The 22,261-nt window shown below is 37.6% G+C and overlaps 1 pseudogene; it reads left to right on the plus strand.

The window, feature by feature from the left end:
- The first annotated feature begins 22,007 nt into the window (after positions 1–22,007).
- On the plus strand, positions 22,008–22,156 carry LOC119545042 (annotated as a pseudogene).
- Positions 22,157–22,261: the final 105 nt, after the last annotated feature.

Genomic DNA, 22,261 nt, shown 5'->3' on the forward strand with positions numbered 1-22,261 from the left:
TTATGGAAGTTCAAGTGCAAATGATTTATGGAAGATTTCAAATCTCAAAAATCTAGAATTTCTATGACATGGTTTATGAAAACAACAATTCAAGATGTTTAAAAGTGAAATTTTTGAGTAGTATGCAGGGCAGATTCCAACAGAGTTTATAACCATCTGCTGTTCTCCATTTCTAATCTCAACCACCACCAGTGAAGTGCTAAGGCCCAGATGACCAAAAGAAGACAAATGAGAAGGAGGAAGCACAGAAATTCACACTGAAAACTCTAAACCTTAACCATGCCAGCTTCTGGTGATACATTGATGTGAATTTTTTAAATAATAAGTTTTAGCCAAACTCGGACTATGGTTTCAAGGGCAGAAAATCTGCCTGTTGCACAAAAGTAAAGTGTATTAAAATAATGAAACATAATTGGATTTTTAAATTCAAATCTACACTCCTAAAATAATACCTCAATTCTATTTCATTAACTATACCCAATGCCCAATCAGAGTGTACCCAGTCTATTCCACTGAGCAAGTGATCTATTTCATTATTTAATGTCAGATTGTTGCATTTGAGTTTAAAAAGAAGAAAGGAACCTTAGGTGACCTAATCATTATCAAGCCAGCCCAGGATAGGTGTGAAGAAAGTAGACATCCATGTGACCTAAGTAGAGGGTTGGGAGGAACCATTCTGGACAAAAACTGATTCACTAGGTCTAGTCCCAGACCCTGAAGGTTTTCATAGTAATTGAACAATGACAAAATCATTCTTTGGGAGCCTTCTCTCTTTTTAATTCCTTGGCCTTCTCTCTGTTTCCTTCTTTATACATTATAAATGTAATCACTGTAAGGTATAATTCATTTTTAAAAATTATAACCAGTCCTTTATCTGAATACATATGACAAAGAGAAAGAGAGTGCTCATACATTGTCTTCTTAATATCCTTTAGCTCTTTATCCATACTTTCCTTCATCTCCTTGAATTGATTCAGGAGATTTGTTTGTACAACTTTAATTAATTGTTCCAACTTCTGAGTCTCCTCTGGAGTTTCAATTTGTTCCCTTCACTGAGCCATATCTTCCGAGCCATATCTTCTTGTTTTTTAGTATGGCTTGTAATTTCTTTTTTGCTGATGTCTAGGGATCTGATTATTAATGTATTAACTTTGAAGGTCCATTTTTCCCTCTTGTCTAGGGCTTTATTGTTGATTAGCTTTGTGTTAAGGCTCTTCTCTGATGCTTGATCCAACTTATTCTAGACCATTAGAATAGCCCGTGTTTATCTGTTTAGATTTTCTCCGCTCATCTACAGCTGATTCTTGCCCTGGATAAGAGGTGCAATTTTTAAGATTGCACTTTTTGTGCAAGTGTTTCACCTCCAAGATATACCTTCCCTTCTTCTTTTCCTTCTCTAGGAATCTTGATCTGTTCTGTTTGTTTTTGTGCAGAATTTTCTCCCCAGCTCCTATGATTTGTTTAAATTCTCTCCCTCACTCAGTGCTACATTTTCCTTACACTTTTCAGTCCTGGGACGCATCCTATCTTATAGCAGTTCAGTTTAACCACCCCCACCGCCTCCCTTTTTTTTCCCTGTGCAGCTTTTTTGCCTCCAGTTTCTTCCCCATTACTGTATCCCACCCTGGGGAGCCAGAAGGGGTCAATCCAGAAAGATAGATCACTTCAGAGAAGTCTGTTTTGCGCTTAGGTGGTCCAAACAACAGAAACTGGATTAAGTAAGGGCACAACACTCCTTGCCAGCAGTTCTACCATGGTCTCTCTTTTTCTTTTTCCTTTTTAACCCCTGGGGGCCTTTTGTTTGCAGCACTCCTCAGCAGCTTGTGGTCTACCCTGGGTCTCTGTAGACTTGGGTCCCTGTGCCTGGATATGTGTGGGGCTCTAACACGCAACTGTGAATGGCTCTACAGTCTGTGTCTGTGGTGGGAGGGACCCAGGTTGCTGCCTCCGAATGACTCCAAAGCTGCACAGGACCAAGTGCAGGGGAGGGAAATGGACTGGCAGGTACAGGACAGAAATTTCCTAAGTGATATTTTTCTTTTGATTCAGCATTTGTGTTGTCCTTCTCCAGTCTCTACCATCCTCCAGAGTTCTAAGCAAACTGGACTTGTACTTTTATTTTGCTAAATCTCTAGAGAGGCTTACATTGCCATGTTGATGACATCTTATTCAGCAAACACTTTTTGAGTGTTTATATATTTAATCAGAAATTCAAAGTATGTTGGAGTTACAACTGTGAGTTAGATAGTTATCTGCCTACAAAGGACTGATCATATCACCTAGTACAAATTTAATTCATGCCCATAATATGGCTAACATAATTCTAAATATTTTCATACTCATACATATATACTATCAGATAGAAATTAGCAGCCCCATTTCACAGAGAAGGAAATTGTGACTCAGAGAAGTTAAATGCCTTTTCTGAAGTCACACAACTAGTGAGTAGTGGTGGTACATTAATCATGGTCTTCTGCCTTCCAGCCCTTGCCAGTTTTGTCTGTCTTGTAGTGGGCATTCTTTTCTTAGGACCTATTCTAGGAGGCTAGAGGCACTCAGGAGTGAAACCATTTCCCCCCCTCCCTGTTATTTCTCAACCTATATTTTTTCTATTAAATCACAGTGATCAGTTTATCAATGTGACTTGTTTATGTTCTCAGTTTTAAATATCCTATTGATTAGCTCAGAACTTTTCCTTGATTAAGAACTGATATACACTTGGCAAGCTCTATTATGAAGTCATCTCTCATGGAAGAAAAAAAAAAAGGTAAGTTCATGAGATGGGGTTTTCAAAATTATTCTCTGATGTCTAATTAAAACAATTGAAAGTCACAAAATATATTAAATTTTGTATAGAAGAAAGTAACTGAACCTTTGGACCATTGATACTTATCGTCCTTGTGACCATTCAAGCTGAATTATTCATGCCAAAGATAGGACTGTAATGGAAAGTGTATTTTGGTTGCTTTTCATACTTCCTCACAAATCTTCCCAAAGACCTTGAACATTATACTCTCTGGTTATAGAGGATATAACTTATAATATGGGTTGGAATAAAAAATATTTTATTGAAAAAATGAAAAAATACATCTCCTGTCTTGGTATAATAAATTCTCTACAATTATATCTTATAGAGAATATGATTGTTCATTTATCTGAACATAATTTTGATCAGAAATATCTTTGGGTAGAGAAATTTAAGGTTCCTATTCTGGGCCTAAAGCTTTGCTCCAACTGGTTATTAGAATGATGGTGTAAACTGAAACAATTAATACGGCAATTCTCACTCCTTTGAATTTTAGTTAGAACATAGCCCTCACAATACACAACTAATAGTGACATCCCAAGGACTATTTGAATTATTTCACCTCAGAGTGAATGAGTCAGTTTAGCTGACTGTCAATCTGGCCTCCATATCTATAATATAAGAACTCCTCAACAGAACACATTTTTATATAGCAAAAGTATGTGTTTCCCTTTCTTGAGAAATGATGGCATTAAAAGAGTTACATGGGGAAAGAGGAAAATTACAATTTCCAGGCAAAGGTTCATATTATAATTTAATTTTGTAGGAAATAAGTTAGAGCAGACATTCAGCACATGGGCAAACATTTCTCCCCCTTGTTCATTCGTGGCAAAGATCAAGGCCCAATTTCCTGCCAATCCTCAGTGCAACTTTGGAATCCATCTCTACATGGCAGTCTTGGAAGCCATTCTGATGTACTGGAATTGGCATGCACAATAGAACTTAATTGCTATGCCTGAGTATAATGAGCCCATCATTTTTCAAAGAGCCATAGACCCAGGTATGGTAGAAACTGAGCTGAATCTAAGATAAATCAAGGTAGAAGCAAAAAAGATTTAAAACCACCAGCTCTCATAGTATGATATTTTGGAGATGAGAAATATTAATAATTCAGAACACATTGTGTGATCTAATAATTGCTTATATAATATTTATCCTTAGAATGGCTGTAGGCCAACACTACAGGTTGGCTGATGCAACCTCTACTTTCAACACCCTTCTCCTTTGCCTGACTCTATATAGAGGCTGTAAAAGCTGAAAATGTGTTTACTTAGGCCCCTTCTGAGCTAGGTATGGGCATGCAACATAGGTTAGGGATGTAAGCAGAAATCTGCTGAGGAAGCCTGTTCTCCTTCCTTCTTCTTCCATTTATAATATAGTCACAAGGCCTGTAGATGAGGCAGCCTCCAATGCCCATGAAGCATAAGCATAAACACCAACATACTAACAACTGTAGAATAAAACATGTGATAAGCCTGGATCCCTGAGGTTATTATTAAACCTATATGCCCTGGACTATCACCTCCAGACTTCCTATTATGTGCAATAAATATGCATTAAGGTTAATCAACTCCTCTGTATTTTGAAGTAGAACACATTCCTGATTGATACACTGGTGTTGGGGATTGAATTGTATCCTACACAAAAGGCATGTTCAAGTCCCAACTTCAGGTCCTGGGGATGTGAACCCATTTGTAAACAGGACCTTTAAAGATGTTAGTAGTTAAGGTGTGCCCAATCTGCATGAAGATTACCTGAATGTGATGTGGCTGAGGTCTTTATAAGCAAAGGAAATTGGACAAGGAATGAGCAGCCACAGGGAGGAACCAGAAGCTGGAAGTCAACAGCATCTTGAAAAGAAAGGAGAAGATGCTGCCATGTGTATTGCCATGTGATGGAAAAGCCAAGGAACTCCAAAGATTGCTGGCCAGCCAGAAGATACTGACTCTAGGCAGAAGCAAGCCTTCTAGTCTCTAAAATCATGAGTCAATAAATTGCTGCTGTTAAGCCAACCCATTGTACGGTATTTGTTTTAGCAGCTGGGGGAATAAAACAAATGGCTTTTAAAACAAAAACACAAAACTGTAAATAAAGCAGAGATTCTAAACATGAATATTTAGTCATAAAAAAACTTTAAAAATATTTCTAAATATATAAAATATTAAATTATTGCCAGCTGAGCAAATTCTCATTTCTCTCCTTTTTCCTGGGAATGGACACCAATCCTCTTATACTGATGAAGAGAACAATGCATTTAGGCTAGAGTTTTATAATTCTATCTGTTTTGTCACTTGTTCCCTCACTCATTCTGTGTGCTTCCTCCAATTCTTTTTTATGCCTTGGGTTCTTTTCCCAACCCTGGTTGGTTGTCAGTACAGAGGAATTCCATCTTATAGTCTAGGTCCAGACCCTGATCCAATGCTTGGAATATCCTATGCATTGCCAATGCTGTGCTTAACAACGTATAAAAAGGCTCATCTCAACCAGTGAGTAGAGTGTGAAATTAGTGTTGTTTCCCTAAGTCTATAATACTTCTTTCACTACCTACCAACAATAAGTAGGCTTCCTGCCCAACCTTGACTCCACCAACCTAATGACCACCCAGGCTTCTCCCTTGGCCCCCTATGAACAGTTCTACTTTAAGGGATACTTGTACCAGGGCCATGAGAGATTCTGATAAATGTTCCCACCTCCCGTTTCCCATACTCAAATGCAACATGAGAATACAAAACACTCAACTGTGTTTGGAACTCACATAAGTATGGTTTGCATAGGCTATACAAAATACACATACACATAATTTTAGCTTTCTCTAGAAGAAGAATTTTTAGAGCCAAACACACTGAAATGATATTTTCATGTTTTTTTAAAACCAAATAATGCTTATGTGCTATTAAACTATAAAAGGGAATCACTTTATGCCAAGAATGGCCACTTCAGATTGTAATTTTCATCACTGATCTGATATTTAGAGCAACAGAACTACACTTCAACTGGAACCAATCAGAACCCAGTAATGTTTTGATTATTTGCAGGTCACACTCATAGAGGTGATATCTTGTTTCAGCAATCACAATTTAGTTGCTATACTGAATAATGGTTGATCTGACTCTCTGTAAGCAACAAAAATCTGTTGAAAAGGAACAACTAATAAAATAATTGACATAACAATCCTTTCAAAAAATTCTACATTTAGAAAAAATATTCGAAGAGCAGAACATTGGAATCAACCTGGGAAAAAGGAAAAAAAGCTAAGTTTTGAAGACCACAATTTGCTTATGTCTAACTTCATAACATAGTCCTAGACTTAACTCTTCTGTACTGATTCCCAGCTTCCTTGCCAGGGCTTACCAGGATTCATGAGCCAACTCTTTTCAGCCCCTCTCCAGGTAGGTTATACCACCTCCATCAGCTGCTGAAGGGCACGTGAAACTATGTTATAATCTCCTTCATGCTTCCTGTAGGGAAGATGACCCATAAAACTGAGTAGCTGGGGGTGGGAGTGGACAAATGCTTTCAATTAAGACAGTAGCTAAACAAAATCAAGTGGGGAAGTATATTAGCTTCAAACTCAACAGAAGTGCAGGATTCTGGCACTGCTCAGCAGGAAGCCTACTTGTGCAGAAATTCTTGCAAGTTGGCTTTAGCCAAGTTTGTTTCCTAAGCATCTATTTTGCACAGGGAATCTCATATATCCTTGCCTAGCCAAACTGTGGAAGAACAGGCTTCTTCCGACTGCTGCCTCCTCTCCTTGTCCATCATCGTTCTGTCCTTCAGAATTCCTCAGGTGGGCCCCTGGAATTAGGTTGAAGTCTGTTCCCCAATGGCTAGGTATATATGTCGGGATCTCCCAAGAGCTAGCTGACCACATGCCATACAGTGGGTTCTCGACGGGCCTTCAAGTTTCAGCAGCTCAGCAAACCTCTAGCCAGGAAGTCAGATGTCAATATCCCCTTCTTTCAGACACTCTCAAACTCCTTAATTGGAGATCTCTTCAAGGTCTCCTCAACTTAAATCTGGTAAATGGGAGGAAGGAGGAAAGTCTAAAGGCTCTATAACCTATGAATTTCCTTCATTCTATATTTCCATAACTTTTCTTCTTTTATGTAAGCTGTATGGGGCAATGGGGATGACGGTCCCAGGATTAGTTCTGTGATCCTTTCATAATTCTTTCGTAGTGACTCTAGCACTCCCCCACTGCTCTCTACTTTGAGGCTTTAGTAGAAATTCTGAAACAAAAGGAACCACTCCTCTCTCAACTTTCTGCTATACAAAGAAGTTAAAAATATTATAAGATATGAGTAAGTTCCTTAATCTAGGTTTTAATATTTATAATACTAATCATTTGAATATTAAATTAAAATCTGTTTAACAAGAAATATTCCTTTCTATGTGCAAAAGCACATCCTTATGACATCAAAAACAAAACAAAACAAAAAAACCCTCAAACTGATCCTTGTCACTCCTAGAAATTCCTGCAACAATACCCCACCCACCTGGATCAGAGTCTGACATGTACCCAAAGCCAGCCCATTTTCTGACACAAACACTGATTTCGATTGCTACCACCACCCCAAAACTCCCATGTCCCCCTCAGCTCCAACACCATATGCTACTGCTGCTTCCTCCCCACCAAGCTCAACCCGAGGTCTCAGCCTGCCTTGTGGTAGAGCCACAACAATGGTATACAATAATTAATTCCTCAGGTACGTGGGAAGCTGCCACAGAACATACATAAAATATTCCTTCTTAAGAGATCTTTCTTAAGGGAAAGAATCCACTACCAGGTATTTTGGGCTTTGTTCCAGACTCTCAAATATATATTTAAACAGGTTTGATATTCCCATGCTGCTTTTCATACCTTTTTCATACTACATCACCTTCACAATCAGCAGTTGCTCAGATATTCTGTGAACTCACCTCTGTTAGACAGTTACCACGTTTGAGGCTTCAGGGCCTCAAAAAAAAAAGTGGGGAACATGGACTTGTGCAAGGTTTGGGAACCAATCTCAACAGAGGAAATGTTAAAGAATTTGACACTTCTTTAAGTGTGAGGATGGTTCTTATAACACAGTCCTGGCTGGCTATTGTCCAACCTTTCAGCAAAATATTAATGTGCAAAGATTCAGCTTAATATCCAGGTACTTCCTAGAGGTGAAAAAAAGAGCTTGGCCAGATATAAGACCTTAATCCCCAAATTGTGGGTCATGGAGATGCCAGAAATTATAAAATGTTGAGTCTTTTTGTGTCTGTAAGTCAGAAATCACAATGAATGAATTTATTTATTCAGCTAACATTTGTTAAACATTTTACTCTATGCCAAGCACAATGTTAGTTTGGCAGAGCCAGAGCTAGAGGGCTTGCAGTACTTTAGAGCAATGTAGACAAGTAAACAAATATGTCAAATTATTTATTGAGATGCTAATTTGTTGTTGTTTTCTTACAACAACAGATTAAGTTGAAAAAATTCCCTCCATATCTCTGTTCTTCTAGTCTTGGGTAATCATCTTAAACTCTAGTGTCAGAGCTAAAAGCAGAAGTTGCAGGGCAACTAAATATTTGCTTTAATCCAGATTTTTATTTAGCAGTTGTCTTAGTTTCCTGGGACTACTGTAACGAAGTCCCACAAACTGGTTGGCTTAAAACAACAGAAATGTATTGTCCCACAGTCCTGGAAACTAGAAGTCTGAAATTCAGGTATTGGCAGGGCCACGCATTCTGTGAAGTCTACAGGAAGAATCTATTCATGCCTCTCTCCTGGCCTCTGGCAATCCACAGCATTCTCGGCCTCAATTGTCACATGGCGTTCTCCCCTCTGTCTCCTGTGTCTCTTCTTTGCCTCTTATGAGGACACCAGGCATATTGGATAAAGAGCCCACCCTACTCCCATATGACTTCACTTTAACTTGCCTAATTCCATCTGTATGACCCTATTTCCAAATAAGGTCACAGTTTCAGGTACTGCAGATTAGGACTTCAACATATCTTTTGGGGTGATAAAATTCAACCCATAATGGGAGTCTAGAATCATTGAGAAAAACTAAAGCTGAATTTTGGAGAGAGAAGATACCTGAAAACCATAAAAAGGAACAAGTGTTTGGGGTTGGGGATTTTTTTGTAAATGATAATGCCCCTCTCACCATAAGAAAATTGGATGGGAAATGAGGAAAATGTAAGAACTTTGGTAAAAGATTTATAGGCCCACACTTGCACCAAGAGAGCAGAGCTACCTGTTTGGGACTGGCATCACATGCCTTTCAGAATCCCAGAAGGGCTGGGAAATGGGCATTCACATCAGAGCTGTCAGGTAAAGTCCCTCCCCCTTTATCAGGTAATCACTGGACTCTTGTACCATCAGAGGGAGGGAAAGATGCTCCCCAAAGCATGACTAAAATGGAATTACTTTATATTCTCAAGCAAGGACTTGGATCCAAATTGATTCAATTTAGAAAAAAAAAATTAAGAAATTTGAGATTTTTTACACTTGCCTCTTAATGTAGGAAATTCATGCCTGCTACTTAAAGAAATGCAGTAAGATCTGCATGCTATCAAAGAAACATATGTAGAGACAAAAAGGAACAAAGAGTCAATCTTTCTGGAGATGTAAGAAGGTGTAGTGAAAGAAAACAGAGGTTTCATACCTTACACATTCCTAAGCCTCTCTACTCCTTAGAAATGTTCGTTTGTATGGTAAACTGAATTATGCACCTGATTCAGAAGTGTTTTTGACCTTAATCCATGTCCCTGTGGGTGTGACATCACTGTAAAGAGGACCTCTTGAAGATGATACTTTTAATTATGCTGTGGCCCAACTGAATGAGAGTAGGCCTTAATCTGGGTTCCTGGTGGCTTCATAAAGGGAATCCAGAAATCACAGAAGAAGAAAGGAGACAGCATGGCCATGTGATAGGAAAGCCAAGAAACCAAAAGGATTGCCTGCAGCCAGCACCAGAACACTAACGACCACGGGAGGAAACATGGCTTCTAGCTTCCGAAACTGTGAAACATTAAATTCCCCTTGCTTAAACCAAGCCATGTGTGGTATTTCTCAAAGCAGCCTGGAAGCGAAGACAATGGCCAATGCCTGTGATACCTGCACAAACTCTGCAGGCAGGGTCTTGCCAACTGACTAAAATAACAAGATGAGGAAGGCAAGACTTATAATTCACTAAAATGTTCCCCTTCTAAAATGATTATTTCATTTGATCAATAGATATGTTTCTTTATTTAATGCATACATTCTTCACTGCCTTTATCTAAATGCAGGAGTAACAGTGTATTTAGTAGGCCTAACCACAGGAGCAGTCCAAGACACTGCTGATTTCCCCATAATAGCTTCAAGTAAGCCATTACTGTCCCTGATTCATGGGAGACAATATCACTGTCTATAGAGTCTTAGAATCATTGTATCTATTTGTGAAGGTTGAGTACCTTAACGGATAATATTTTTTAGTTCCTCTCTTTATTATCTTATAGGAAAATGAAATAAGCCCATTTCTCTGTTTCTGGTTTCACACTTTACCTCCACCACCACCATCATCACTACCACCCCTGACACACACACATACCTACAGAAGTGGAACAAACCTAAAATCTGTAAATGTAAATCCAGAAAAAGCATGGGTACCTGAAAATGAGGATGATGGGAATCTGAGGCACAACTGCTAAGGTAGGTTGTTTGGCACACAGAGAAGTCTAGGCCATCTTCAAAGAAAAATAGATCCCTCTCTTCTGGAAAAGCCATATTAGCTCAATACTTACTAGGTTAATTTTAACACTCAAATTGAACATTATTTAAATATACAATTAAATTATATAAATACACAATTATTTGGAACTGGTATTGCACTGGGGGTCATCAAAACTACCCCCAGACTTGATGATTCACTAGAAAGACTCACAGGAATCAGCACATAGTCATCCTCAGAACCATTCTTTTCCATCCTTATGGCAAAAGGATCAAAGCAAAAGCAGCAAAGGGGAAACGTATGAGAAAAAAGCCAGAGGAAACCAGGTAAAAGTACCTAAGTTTCCTCTCCAAGAGGAGTCACAAGGGACATGCCTAATTCCTCCACAAAAAAAAAGTTGTGACAGACAAACACATGTGAATTGTTGTCTGCCAGGGAATCTGAGAAACTCACTGTCCAAGGCATTTTTTGGGGGGTCGGGTCACATAGTTACCCTCTTCCTAAAATATCCCCAAATTCGAGTGTCCTGAGTTGAAAGCAGCCATTCAGCATAAACCAAATTCTTTGTACAAACAATTTTGGCACAGAGAGCAGTCTTATCAGTTAGAGAAAGTTTTTTTAATCAGAGTAGGGAATTGTTTTCCAGCCACATTCCCAGACACCAGCCAAAGACCAGTCTTGCAAACAGACCTTTTGAAGGACAGGCAGTCTCAGGCCTGCTATGTTAACTCTTTTCTGCACAAGAATAAATGTCCAACAAAAAGGTTCTGGTATAATTGTATCATGATTTATCATGCAGTCACTTAACCAATGTTAAAAATAAACACATGATGCCACTGAAAGCCTTTTTCATAATGACAATTGTATATGTTTCAATCAAGTTTATATTATCTAGGTATAGATAAAAAGATAAATAGAAAGATGATAGATGATTGAGATAGATGATTGATGATTAGATGGATGGATGGATGGATAGATAGATGAAAGACAGATAGATAGATATAGGTATAGACATTAGATATGTATTAGAAAGACTTGAGTTAAAAGAATAAACTGTACCATTCATTATATGTATATATGTATAAATATATGTGTGCATATGTTTGCTTTGAAAAAGATTAGAAAGAAAGGAAAAAATGTCAGGCAAGTGTTCAGTGGTTCATTCCAGGTATAGAGAACTCATCTTTTTTTTTTTCCTTTTCTCTTTTATAGTTTTCATTATATTTCCTTCAGTATTATTCAACTTATTTTAGTATCATTTTTTCAAAGCTTCATTTATTTAATTATATGTTTACTGTCTGTTTTGTTTTTCTATCACATTTTCCATAAGGACATGTATTACTTGATGAGAAAAAAATAAAACTTTTATTGCTTTATATCTAATTCTGACAACTGGGCAGGTTGAGGAGGAAAACTTCCAGTTTAAGAGTCTATGGGCAGTGGGGATTCTTGAAATCTTACTTCTTGCAGAATGAGCAGTTAAGACAGGCTTTGGAAATCAGAAGTCACAGGGTCTGTGAAATCTGTGTCAACTGTAGCGAGCCTTTAAAATGAAGGTGCTTCTCCTTTTCTAAGATGTGGGGCTAGACTAAGAGTCCAAGCTCATCCATACCTCATGGCTTTTCAACTTACTCTTCACTAACTTTGCCATCATTCAGTCCTCAGTTCTTTCAATTTCTCTGACTGCCCATGTTAAGTAACGTAGTCTCTCCACCCTTACCCAGACCATCCTTACCACATTTCCTTGTCATTTTATAGCATATTTTCTCATGTCATTTTCTTCATAATGAATACCACTATCTTAAATTATGTTATTTATTTGTTTTTTTGTTTATTGTTTAAATCTATCCACTAGATGATAAGTTTGCTAAGGACTAAAGCTGTGTCTGACTTATACAATACTGTACCACCAGAACTTGGAACAGCCTCTGTGAAGCTGGCATTCAGTATATTTGTGGAATGATGCTTGAACAGTTTTTTTTTTTTAATACCACTTATTAGATACCCAAACTCCTGAATATTTAAAAACCATTTTTTCCATAGAGCCAGTCTTAACTGATACTTCTGCTATCAGCTTATGTAATTAAATAGCCCCTACTCTGCCAACTCAGGGTACAAAAACATCCAAGTCCTTTTTCTTTTCCTCATTACAAGCAGAAAGTTAAATATCCTACTCCATGTCTATTGAAAACAAATAGTGAAACACCACCTAACAAAAGCATTTGTTACCCACTATCAGTTTCTTATTTTATTTTACCGATACTTATGACTGTTATTTATACTTTTTATTCCTTCATTTAGAGACACCTGGTTTTGCCTGATATTCTCAGAAAGGTTTGGGAAAACTGAAATGTTAATTTCATTAAATCTTTTGCCAAAACAGTGTTTTTGGGTAAAATGTTTTATCTTTTCAAATGCTTTACGTATATTTTCATCCAGACTTTGGCACTGCTAATTTAGCTCACTCAGTTCATGGTTAATAAACGAACATATCCTAACTCTATTGGATAAGCTAACATACAATCTAACTCACCAAACCAGACCTCATTTTCAATCAACAACTCAGACTTTAATTTTCAGTTTAAAAGTTGGAATGCATTTAGAAGGATATTACAAAAACTACTGAGAATAACTGCAGACCACATCACGAAAAAATACATTATCAAGATAAATCAGATTGAATTATATAAACTTAAAATACTTAATATTTTTAAAATAAATCAGTATATAGTTTATCATTACTTATTCTGTAATAATGTAATGTCACAGGTAGTAAAATTTCAGCTTATTTGAGAAGCAAAGAGTATGATAAAGACATGATATTCCTTTGATATATGTATGTGTGTTTGATTATCTACCTCTGGTGTTGAGCTTTCTTAAATAATGAAATATAAATCATGTAGTTTATGTAAATAAGAAATAACTCCATTAATTGTTAGGCTTCTTATTCAAAGTTTTGGGGCATACTTTAATGGTAAAGGAAGGTACAAACTACTAAATATAGTTATGAGCTAGTCTCTTGTTAATCTAGCATATGAGCTCCTCTCTTATTAACAGGAGATAGAAAATTTAAACAAAATTAGGAATACCTGTAATTGGAAGAAATACTCCATGTTAAAATTTGATAAAAATAAATTTTAAAACTTTAACATTACAACAACATGAAAGACATCATCTATATTTTTAATTTAGGGATTTTATTGAATATTTAACTTAAAAATTGGGGCAGATATGAAATATATCCCAAATTATTTAGAAGATCCTATGTTTCTTTGGCTTTTTAAAGGTGGTTTTCTTTTCATCACACTAGATGATGCAGGAATAAGTATTGATAAGAGTTGAAAAGAAATGTGTACTTCTAAAAACATGGGGAAAAACAGTTTTTGTATTCAGTATTTCTTAGTGATATTCTTTTTTCTTTAATTCTACAGGATTCTGCCTTAAGAGGAATGCATTCTTCGACAATAGTTGAGGGGTAGAAGAGAGAAAATCATTAATTGAAAATTGTAATTAGCCCCACTATTCCACTCTACCTTATATCTGAAATCAGAAATCCCAACACAGACCCCAATACTCTCTTTCTTACAAGTAATTTAACTTTAACAGGAACATTTTTAATACATAGAAAATCAAATGCTCTGAGGATTTATGGTGCCATATTTATTAAAGGAGCATTCTTCATAGATGCCTTCAAGGTTTCTTAATGCCCCAGAGCTGTGTACTCTTGTAAGATTTGGGATGAGTGAAGGACATGCCTTTCTTTTATGAAGTAGAAGAAATGTTTTTCGAAGTCAGGTGAGTTCTCAAGTAGATAAACTTTAGGGGGGGAAATATGGACATTAAGGATACTGAAATTCATTTTCCTTAAACTTTGTCTTCATGGGTAACAATCAAGTTTAAAGAATGATGTTTTAAAGTACCCAAGGACCCAGAATGACTTTCCCTTATCTCTTGCTGGGGCACTCCCTTTTAAACTCTTAAAACACAAAGAATCTTAGGACACCCTTTTCCCTGGGCAACAGGGCTATTCACTCACTCTCCCAAGGGAAGTTATCATCAGTGACTCCAGGGGCTCTACCCCCACCCTTCTGAGGGAAACCACCCCAGTTACTGGAAGATGACTTACCTTTGGAAGGGAGGCTGCCGAGTTACTCCAGGTCATCCACACCAACCCTTCTGAGCTGAGGGCTGGTGGAATGGGGTGAGCTATCTTAAGTGATTCTAAGTTGAATTTTCTGGTATGTATCACTAGAAAAGAGACAAAAGCCTAGGCTATCTCATGCAGTATATACTTACAAATTCTAACATTATGAAAGATATACTTGAATAAAGCAGTCTTGATAATAGGAGTAAGAGGTATTGCTTATACATAATCAGGTTGAAATGAAAATGATTCCCTTGTGAAAATAGCCTAAGTATTGAGACCTTGTCTGCTGGTGGCCTACTATGGCTATTCCCATTCATAAATACATTCAATAATGCACAAGTGAGGCAGGACGGTAGAATAAAGAGGTAGGCCTTTGGAATCGGGATGATCTGGGTCTCCATCTCTATTCTGGCCCTTACCAGAGACGTGATTGAAGGTAAACAATTTAACCTGTCAAAGCTTTGGTGTTGTCAGCTATAAAATGAAAATTAAATCACCAACTTCACAGAATTTGAGAGGATTAACTGAATTAACACCCAGAAATCATATAGCAAAGTCACATGCCTGGCACAGCGGCACGGCAACCAATTAATAGAATGTCCCTTTCCTTATTCATCATTTGCTGTAGGCAGAGTAATTCAAAGAAGAGTGAGATATAAACACTTCTCTCACAGAGTACAAAATGTTGAGAGGCAGCCAGAAGTTGGAACAAAAAGCTAAAGTAGAGTTGATTAAGGGCTATAAAAGGGACACATACAAAGTACTATGGGAGCACAAAGCCAGAAGCTAGGAAGGCAGCCCTTCACATTCCATATGATTTAATTCAACTCAATATAACAAATTATCATTGAGATCCTGCTGTCTGCTCAGCAGTATTGGGCACAACAGACCATTCAGAGCATAAACTATGAACCCTGTCCTTTGGTAATTTACAATCTAATTCAGAAGACTTACAGGAAAAACAATATTTAATAGATATTTATTTAATGCTTATTATGTGACAAGAACTAACCAAATAAAGAGTAAACATGGTCCCTACACTTCCAGAGCTTAAAATCCAATGGCAGATGCTGATAAGTAAGAAATTAACTTATTAAAGAATTAGCACCACCAAATGATGAGGTGTCAAAAGATCCCAAGAGCAAATGAGTGCTGTGGAGGCCCAAAATGGAAGAAGGAAAACATCCATCACCATTAGATTGCCCTCACACTCATCCTGAAAACTCAGGCAGACCTTTTTGAATGTGTAGCATGGAAACTATCTGCACTTTGGTATTCTGTATAAAAGAAATCCTTTCGGTTTTTGTACATTATCTAATTTAACATCTCTACTCTACTTTTCCCTGAGACTGTCAGTCATGAAATGGCCCCAATCTATCAGGGTTATGTATTTCATTTGTGACATGTGATTAATGTGACATATATATGCAAATATGATCAATGTTGTAGATCTGAACTCTCCTCGTAGATGCTCACTGCTTCGCCATTTGACTGAAGGTGCCCAATTCTGTCAGATATAGAATCACTTGAATTGATTAGGCTTAAGGAATATTTTAAATACCAACCCCAAAGGAGAGTTCATAACTACAGATATCAGGTTGCTATTAAATATGACTCAAGATAATGGAGCTGACATAAGAGTATGGAGCTTAATGTAATGCCTCTAATTTTCCAAAACAGAACACATTTTTTATGGTAACATGATAGAGCAAAGTACATTATGCCCAGCCATTAGAATTCCAAGAAACTGTCAAACTGAAAAGAAATCTTCCAATAAGGCATAGGGCTCAGAAATATTCTCCAATTTCACCAACATTATTTAATTTTAACTTCAAGATTCTTGGAAATACCATTTTCTTCTTTGTCTGGCAATAGAAGTCAGAAAATGAAATCATCTTTCCTTTCCCAGATACTATACCAACCACACCTTATACTGCCTCATCCCCAGACTCCCCTCATCGAGAAGGAGGCAGAAGGACACGGAATAAAAGGCAAGAAATATTGGCAGGAGAGAGGTTTGGGTACACATCCTGGCTCCACTCATTGTCTGCATGATCCTCTCTTAGCAACCTCTCTCACCTCAACTTATTGATCAATGAAATGGGGATGACAGTACGATCCCTGCAGGGTTATTGTGAAAACATAATTAAGGAGATAATGACTGTAAACCATCTGGAAATCAATAAAAAAGTTATATAATTATTGTAACCAGAAGAGAGAAGCAATCTTTTATTTGAGAACAAAAGCACTGAATTTTGGAGGAACAACAGTCACCAATGTCCTTCAGTTTTAAAGACAATAAGCTGGCATTCTCAAATACAAAAGAGCTCAGGAAAAGTAACCAAGTGACTTTCTAGGAAAAAAAGAAAACATTTCTCAAACAAATCAGGTAGTCAAAAGATGATTCTCAAAGCCTTAGTCAAGGGGCTAGTTGAAGGTCAATGCAGAAGGTCATGAAGAAGTGTCTACAGAGAACTGAGGGAAAAAAGGTAGTCTAAGAATATCATACCCAGGACAGTTGCTCTTTAAGCATAAAGACAACAAATTGATGTCTTAATCATTCAAGAACTCAGGGAATATAATTCCTAGAAGCTATTTTGAATATTAAAATCCAGCCAACTAAGGGATAAATAATAATAAAGATCTAGGGAGTAGAGAAGGTGGTTTGGAGACCTGGCTTCAATTAAATATACAAGAGAGATTACATAACTGTGAGAAGTATAGTTACTACGGAGATTGTAAACCTTGAAAATGTAAAAATAATATAACAATCAAAACTGGGAAGAAAGGGAAAAATGTGGAAAGAAGGATAAGAGAACTAATTTCCCCATCTTTCATAGTAGGGAATTAATTGGCATAGAGTTCAATTTAAACATAAAGTTTTAAGAAATATAATCACTCCAAATTCTTACTGTTTTTCACATTCTTTTGCTTGTAGTTGGAGGGGGATCTCACAAGATTTAAGACAAATTACATCTCTTGTGATAAGAAAATACTTATCCGAATTTTTGCAATTATTTGGTTCCATTTCTTTTCTTTTTCTTCTGTAAAAATTCAGAAAAAATAAACTGAATAGTATTAATAAAAATAATAAGTATTTCCTCATTTAATAAAAATATGTCTCTATATCTATTACCTATTCATCTGTATATCTACCTATCTCCCTCTTTATATTTGTGCACAATGTCTAAAAAGCTATTCACCTAATGTTAATTATGATTATTTCTGGGTGGTAGGATTTGAAGTAACTTTTAACTATTTCTTTTATACCTTTCATTATTGTATGGACTTTAAATGAAGACAATGTGTCATTTTTTTTTAAGCAGCAAAGTCATTTATATAAAAATAATGAAAAAGTGGTTTCTTCTGGGAGTAAGACTCAGCTAGGGAATAGTTACTTTCCATATAACTCATTTGATACTATTTGGAATGTGTGTGTGTGTGTGTGTGTGTGTGTGTGTGTGTGTGTGTGTGTGTGTGAATACTGGCATATTTTTCCTTTATGAAATAATAAAGGAAAGAAGGAAGGTAGGAAGAAAGGGAGGGAGGGAGAAATGGAGGGAGGAGGAAAACAGATGGCATGTGGTTTAGTGATAAATTAATTTCTACTTCAACTCATGCTCAAGGCGATATAATTTGAAAAGTGGGGAAAACAAAGGAAAGACCCTGTATCAGGTGCCTCCTGTGGACCACTTTAGACCTTCTTGGCCTCACTGATACAGGGGCTTCCACCCCCTTCACACCGGCCCAGGCCTCAATGCCCAGTCCCTTGCCCACATGGTGCCCTTCTTGCCTCCCACCCAAAGTTTCCCCATTAAAGCCATCCTAGAACCCCACCTAGTGTCCACACATGCTCAAAGTGTAGGGAAAACTGTGAGGTAAACTTTGACTAATGGATACTGGAGCTAGCAAATAAATTCTTCCTCCTTTCTCACCCCGGTGGATTATCCTAAGACAATTTCTCCAACAGTGGGATCAAACAATCAATTGTATTTAGCAATTGTCATCTCACTAAGGCATTCTAGAAACTTCTTATCCCCCTGCTCTGTTTCACTCCTTTATGCCTCACTCCCATCCCCTGGGACTGAACTCTTTAATAAAATAATAGGCTCATGTCCTCTATATCATCTACTTAAGGCTCTATTTTCTGGACAAACAGTTATTTCTCTCCCTAGTAATGTTGAATCTAAGTTCATTGAAAAGAGGTGGCTTTGTAATTATAGGACACTTATAAAATGATTTGGTTTCCTCTTTAGGGGTTTAGACAAAGAATCAATGTCTAATGATTTATTTTCCTCTTTAGGGGCTTAGACAAAGAATTAATGTCTTTCCTTACGGGGTGAGTGAGTACACGCATAAATATATGCAGGTATATCTGCATAAATATATGCAGATATACCTGATATAAAAGTTATACTTCAAAACTGGAGTAATAAAGAAAATTTCTACAACTTATTCTCATGGGAATGTATCATGCAACTTGGAACGTCATCCACTGTCCCTCTGCTCTGCAGCCTTGGAGGGCTTCACATTTACCCCTACTCCTCTCCCTCCACACCACAGGACCTGGAGTGACAAAGGCCATCACAGACTGACCTGAAAGAATCTCCCTTCACCACTCCCCACCTTCACACCATGCTCCAAAGAGCTATGATAGGGGGAAAACTTAAAGTTGGAGGTGTGTACTTATATACTGAGGGAGAGAAGCTAAGGAAGGGAAGGAGGGGGCAAGAATAACCCCAAGGGCAAGGAAGTAAGTGTCTGAAAGGTAGATGGCGGGCCAGACGACAAAGGTTATGATGTGAATGGCTTTTGAAAAACCTCATAGCCCGAGGGCAGAGGAGTTGAAGTGTTATCTGGAGAAGACCAACTTTGCCAATGCATGGATGTCATCTGTATTTATCACATTAATAGTCTATACAATAACATAAACTAGTTTTTCCATTATCAAGTAGAAGAGGAATGTGACCAGGAAATGTGACAGAAAATTGTGAAGTTTTGTGGTAGAGAAGGAGAAAATGTAAAACATCATAATTGTTGACCCTGAGATGAAAGCCCAGAGATAGTTTTCCTACTTGGGTTATCTAAGGAGATTGCACGGCTGAGATTGTCACTGCAAGTGGAGGTTATTACAGCATTTCCTTAGAAGGTTGAGAGTAGAGAAATTCTGCCAAACTATGTGTGTAGGATTTTCCTAAATCTGGTTTGTAATGAAATTTGGCTATGAAAAGATCCCAAATTGTGAATAGTTAAATTAAGAGGTATACATCATCTTTTCAAAGAAAGTCTGTTTGCATTTTTCTGAGAAGGATTCACACAGAGCTACCACATATATGTGTGCAGGTTGTACACTGCAGAACACGTCCTAATCTATGTGAATGTGCCCCAGGGGTTATATATGGACAACCCCTGCACTCTATGCAGGAGTCCTAGATTTACAATTAGTGTACTACTAAAATTTGAGGGTTTTTTTTTTTTTCCATTGCAGAGCCTTTGAGTGTGAGATGTCTTTTAACCAGCCAGTTCTCCAGTGGAATGATTGTAACAGAGTTTAGAGGAACCATGACCATCCTAAGTTTCACCTTTTATAGCCTTTTACCCTCCTTACCACTTAGGATTACTGATCTCTGCATGGATTTTGCATGATGTAGGATGTGGTTTTAGAGAAGACTTATCATCAGACCAGTAAGTAGAGCCTATTACTGTATCCCATGTTCCTTAAAGACAAATTGGAGAAATAATCCATACTTCCATATTCTATCTATCATAGGAGGTACTCAAGGGTTGTTAATTGAATGAATGGTGAGTGGAACTAAGTCTGTTTCCTTTGTATCTCCCCACAACTACTAAGAAGGGATAATGTCCAAGGGCAGCATATGAGCATCTACTAACAATTTTCCTAAATAATAGAGTTTCTTCTTTCAGAAATATTGCTTGAAGCAGCCAAAGAACTAAATAAGCTTCCAGAAATGAAGCGGAAAATAAAGTCTGGCAAAAGTAGTTCCTTCTTTCTTAATCAGCAAGCACAATCCCATGGGCTGGTGCTGCCCTTCAGGCTAGTGAATGCTCCAATCCCATGCATTTGGGAGGGTCCCTGTGTTTGTGAGCTTAGGGAGGGGGGTGCGAGAGACCCCTTGGTGGGCTGTTTCAGCCAGCCTGCTGAGAGATGCCTCTGGGGGTGGGACCTAATTTTGGAGAGTGGCTCTGCCTCACCTACCCCCCTCAGAGTCATGACAGATGTCTGTCATTTACACTCTTGAAATGAGAAGAGAAAATATCTAAAATGAGCATGATGAAATGGAGCATTATTCAATTAGAAAGATGAAGCCTGATTTTGAGAGGCAGAATGTAATTACAGGGTTGGAGCTCTTCCAGGAGTTGTGGATGGTACCCCAGCTGAGTTTGGAGAAAATTCTCTGAGTCTGAGTCTGGGCAGATGGAGTTCACTTCCTCCTCCTCACCAGCACTGTGGAATCTGGTGTAATAGCACAAAGTGCCCCCCACCCATCACAGTCTCCGCTGCTGCCTAAAAGTTAGTGGTCTCGACTTTGTGCATTTATAAAGCCATGTCCTTAAAACACATGGAGAATGCCGAGCTCACCTTTTTAGATTTGCTGTGAGTAGGAATCAGATTGAGTGAATAAATATGAAAACATATGGTCATCTGAAAAAATTTTAGTTATCATTAATTTGGATATTGTTAATAATATTGAATATTTTTTCATATCACCATTTTCTAAAAAGGGGCAAATACATTGAGCATCCTCATTGAAAGCAGAAAAACACAGAGGCATATTTACCATTTGAAATTATTACCCAGCAATTACTCTCCTTCAGGCAGGAATAAGCTGCATCATAATTCTATCAATATAAAACATTTTGAGTTATTTTGAATAGGTCCTTTATAAACTTAATTCATTGTAAATGTTTGTGTTTAAATTCCAAATACATCAAATCTCAAGCCCAAATAATTTTGGTTTGAAAAAAGTAAAAGGCTCCAAGAGACTTGGACTTGAGGGGAAGCAGAAAGTATGAGAACAGGGCTTCAGCTGAGAAGCAGACAAGGAGAACTAGGTGTTCACAAATTGAATTGTAATTCTGGGTGGGGTTCAAGAGACCATATTGTCAACAACAGCCAACTGTGTGCCTAGGATCACACTGTGCTCCATCTGGAAAGGGTTTTACCTGGTATTTTTTTGCTCATCACATCTTCTCATCCATTCTGGGAACTGGACTTCGACTTCTGACAGCTTTTTTTACTCAACATTTTGAATCCTGGCTCCCTTTTATTCACTTTAATGATCATTTATTGAAAGCCTACACCAGTAGCTCTCAAGGTTTGGCTAGCATCAGAATCACCTGGAGAATAGCTTCTCAGCCTTTTGGCTAAGATCAAGTGTAGTATCACCTGGAGAGCATATTAAATCAGATTGCTAGGCCACTCTCAGGGTTTCTGATTCAGTGCTCTGGGGACTGTGGGGGAAAGACAAAAATTCTGCATTTCTGGAAAGCTCTCAGGTGCTGCTGATGAACTTTGAGACCCACTGGCCTTTACTATGTCTGGTGTTGTGCTTATCTTAATGTTAATTCTAACAATCCTGTGAGGTTGGATATTTTTAT

The sequence above is a fragment of the Choloepus didactylus genome, chromosome 9 (assembly GCF_015220235.1).
Source record: "Choloepus didactylus isolate mChoDid1 chromosome 9, mChoDid1.pri, whole genome shotgun sequence".
NCBI classification, from domain to species: domain Eukaryota; kingdom Metazoa; phylum Chordata; class Mammalia; order Pilosa; family Megalonychidae; genus Choloepus; species Choloepus didactylus.